Below are 4,071 nucleotides of genomic sequence, written 5' to 3' on the forward strand. Positions count from 1 at the left end.
ATACATGTTATTAAACTTGGTATTATTTTCTCCTGCTAACCTGTCTTTTAATCATTTAGGCAGCCATAAGATCCTTAAGGGAAAGGGCAGAGGAGGATGCTCCCTCCTGCCCAACACTAGTATTGACCAAAGCACCAATACCCCACCCCTGCTCCCCGAACACATTGTATTAGGACCCCGAGAAGTTAAGGCCCAGCGAGATGGATTGTTTCTCTTTCTCATCACAGAAAAAGAAGTTGGAATGACCTATCAGTCAACAAAAACATGCATGTGTTGTGAGCATTGGAATATGTCCCTCCCCTCCAGCCTACATCATAACTACAGAGGAGTTAGAGAGCTTCCACTTCTTAAGTCCTGGCGGGGAAGGAAAAAGCCTCCCAAGAACCATTGCCCCAGACCCACCCAGTGCGCCCCCTCCCCTCCCTGACTCCCTGTTGCCCTTCCCGCCCCAGCAGCCATGGGCTTGTCAGGCCAGCACCAGAGCACCAAGGCTGGATGGAAAGAACGTCCAGACCCACAGGGACCTGGTTGTCAGATGCACGGGTCTCACTATGGGAGCTGTCCCCACCTGCTCTGCCTGAGGAGCCACTCCTCACAACGGCCCCGCCCCAAACTGCGCCAGCCAGTCCCAGCTGCTAAGGGCCCAGGCGAGCACAGTCTTCCATGCCGACCGGTGCAGGTGCACTTACCCGCGTCCCTCTCCCCGCTGCCCAGGAGAATGAGGACAATGTGATGCTCAGCCGCTGAGGCCAATCCAGGTGAGCAACGTGGGTAGGGCCAGAAGTGCGGGTGGAAGTGCATCAGTCGCCATTTTGGCGTCCGGCGGGGCCCCTCTCGGAGGGCCGGCCACATTCTCCCACCCCCTCGGTCTGGGTCATTTGCTATGAATACCGCAGCAGTGACCCATCAGGGCAGCGGAACAGACGCATTTTGGCAGTGTGACCCCAGGGTGGGTGCATCAGGCAGCAGTTTTCCTAGGCCCACAGACGTGGCCATCTTGCTTTACGGAGGACAGGTGGGCACACGCCGCCATCTTGCCATCCTTTGGGGCCCGGGGGCCAGCTCCCACTTGCTGTACAGTGTCGCTTTGAGCCCTACTCTTGTGGCAGTCCCACTGTGGGACAGAGAGGAGGGGGCCTGAGCCTGGCAGCATGACAGCCTGAGGCCCAGGATGGTGATCACTGCACTGCCGTGAACTGATCCCACCACTGGGCAATGAGGAGAAACAGCCATCTCCTTCCACAGGTAACCAGCTGCTGCCGCCCAGTCAGCCCCCCTGGTGTTCCAGCCCAAGGCAGGCAGCACTCTGTGCTTGGGGCCTTGGGGCCGGTCCAGCGGGTGAGTGAGCACCAGGCGCTATGTGGCCTTGGTCTGTGCCACTGTCTCTGTTCCCGGCACCTCGGGCCACTGCGGCCATCCCATGGCTACTGGCGTCCACCTTATGGCCTCCACCACACTGTCACCCCCACCCCCTGGCCACTCTGCTCTCCACTGATTCAGGCTGGGGCCAACAATGTCAAGAAACAGGGTATTCTGGAAACACGCTTTCTTAGGTCACTATCTTCTTGCATTTGCCGTGACTTTTCTGCTCTTTTGATGGCAGGGAGCCTGCCTTGATCTCTGCGATCAGGAATGTGGCTGAGCAGATGCAGCTTCTACCTCCAAATGGACACGCCTCTCAGATGCTCTGTTGCTAGAAGGGTCCTGGCAGTGCAGGGAAAGGTGGCTCTGCACTGGAGGTGAGTCCTGGAGAGGCGTCTGACTCTGCAGACTCTGCATGTGACAGCATCCTGGGTGGAGGAGGTTGCGGCCCACTCCTCACTGGGAGGCTTACCCTGGGGACTCAGGGAAGGGGCTCCTCTCTTCACTTCTTCCTTGGGCTCCCACAGCGTGATGAGAGGTTTGCCTTCCCCTTGGCCTGGCTCCCTTCATGAGGGCTTCTGGAATTCAGCCAGTTGAGTGAGTCCTTTCCTGCGGACTCTGCAATGGAGGTCTCAGAACAGTGCACTGAAGATATTTTACTTTGAAAACCTCCTGGCAGATCCTTTTGTTTCATGTTGCAGGTTGTTATTGAATTTTTAAAGACCTGAATGCTACTTGTTGTCTTTAGTCTTATTCAAAGTTAACAGTGGTTTTTTTTAAGTCGGAAGTTGTTACAATCTATCCAAAGAACTAGTAATGTGAGCTTGTTTCAGAGGTCAGACAACATGCTTTCTTGACAGTTTCCTTCAGAGTCTGTGTCCCAAAAGATTTGTTACTGTTTTTGAGAATGAGGCAAAACACTGCAGAGAAGGTTGCTCTTGGCATGTGTCATTGTTTAACGTGATCTGAGGGCAAAAGAGGTGGGGGTCCTTTGGTAACTCGTCACAAAACATTGAGAAATGTTAGAAGGTCAGGTTGCTTGGAACTCCCTGAGGACCTAGTATCCACCTGGTCTGGTCCACAGCGGCCTCATGGGGGTTAGATGAACTCAAGAGGAGAAGAAAACCGAGAGAGAGACCCCCTACGTCCCCATGTGCATAGTTTTCGCTAAATAGAGATTTTACCTTAATGAGGAGAAAAGATTATGAAGTGTCTTGGTCAGTACATTTCAGGGGCTGGTTGCTTGGTACAGGAAGCAGTTTTCCTCCTGGTAGTGGAAGGACAAGAGGAACAACGAACCACAGCTCTTGGGGCTGACCTCCTCTTGGCGGCGGTCCCGCATCCTCAGCTGCTTGAGTAGAGCTGGGGCCAGGGGCCCTGCTGAGTGCCTGGGAGGCTCTGCTGGCCGACACCTGGTCTGGCTTTGAAATAGGGGGACCAACCCTCCCCGTTTTAGCACCCAAAGTCCTGCATCCCAGGGACAGCAGGAGGGTTGGACAACCATGAGCTTCTAGGAACTATTTCTGAGGCTTCCTGAAGCCTTTCCTGTTGTCTTGGTGTCATCCTGTGCTCTCTGACCGAGCATCTGTAGCCCTACAGGGCACTTACCAGAGCCTGGGACGAGGTCTTCACCTTCCTTCCTTCTCTGCCCTACAGATGGTCAGCTCCTTAAGGTAGACAGTGGGTCTTTCATCTTTCTATTCCAATAATAACTTGCAAGCAGAGGTGTTCCTTACATATTTCCTAAAGGTTTAAATGGGCAAAGTTCCTAAGTGTGGGTGTTCCCAAAAACACTTGTTTTGCTTTTATAGTTGATTATTTTAGGGGGAGACATTTAATTCTTTCTTTTTAATTACTTTTTCATGTATCCTTGCAGGCTCCACATAAAGGGCTCAAAACTTCTGGTCCAGTGTCTAAAAGCTGTTCACAGGGATGACTGGACCCTACTAAGCATTCTTTCATCTGTAGTGAACATTTCACCAAAAAAAACTCTTGGACAGGCTGGAGGATCAGTACTACGTGCTCAAGCCCACGGCCTTGCCCTCCAACTTCCACCTGACTGAGAAGGAGGAGCTAAAGGCCGTGGCCACCCAGGAGAAATGACACCAAGATAGCCGCCGGGGACCTAAGGAACATGCGAGTCAAGCAGATGGGAAAGGAGCTTCAGGTTCATCCTCATCCTTGAGGGAAAACCTGAGGGCCCAGCCAGGGTCCCGCAAGTTGAAGCGAGCCTCTCTGCAGGGCGAACCCGCACCCAGTGCCACCCAGGAAGCCACCAGTCAGGCGCGGGCACAGAGTCTCTGGAAGGAACTCCAGGAGACAATGTGGCCTCCACAGTGTGTGGCAGCCTGGGAGATGCAAACACATCTGCTGTAGATGCTGGCGATGAGACCCCCTCTGCCCAGCCAGGGCCGGCTGGGTAAGACTGGCGTTTCCGTGGGTGACTTTATCCCTCAGGATCTGTGGCATGCACATTTATTGGCTGGCTTCCTTCTTACAGTTTCTCCTCAGCACACACTCAAGAGAGGCCATCTGTCCCTTGAGAGGCTGTTGACCGAAAGAGGCTGAAGAGAGATGTGGAGCCCAGCTACAGTGGGACCAGCCCTGGGCCTGATGAGATCTTGGCCCAGAGCCCCCACATTCATCATTCACAATGATGCCTCAGAAACCCTCCCAGAGCCCCTTCACCCTCCAACAGATGTCACCCCC

At 53.9% G+C, this 4,071-nt stretch overlaps 1 long non-coding RNA gene across 2 annotated transcripts; it reads left to right on the forward strand.

Moving 5' to 3' along the window:
• The first annotated feature begins 513 nt into the window (after positions 1 to 513).
• LOC131399211 (uncharacterized) lies at positions 514 to 3,454 on the forward strand. Of its 2 annotated transcripts, XR_009217073.1 has the most exons (4): positions 514 to 758; positions 1,246 to 1,338; positions 1,604 to 1,739; positions 3,239 to 3,454. It is a non-coding gene; the product is annotated as an uncharacterized LOC131399211 (long non-coding RNA). The 2 variants fall into 2 exon arrangements; XR_009217072.1 differs by lacking the exon at positions 1,246 to 1,338 and having other exon boundaries at positions 3,239 to 3,453.
• Positions 3,455 to 4,071: the final 617 nt, after the last annotated feature.

The sequence above is a fragment of the Diceros bicornis genome, chromosome 37, assembly GCF_020826845.1.
Source record: "Diceros bicornis minor isolate mBicDic1 chromosome 37, mDicBic1.mat.cur, whole genome shotgun sequence".
NCBI lineage: Eukaryota > Metazoa > Chordata > Mammalia > Perissodactyla > Rhinocerotidae > Diceros > Diceros bicornis.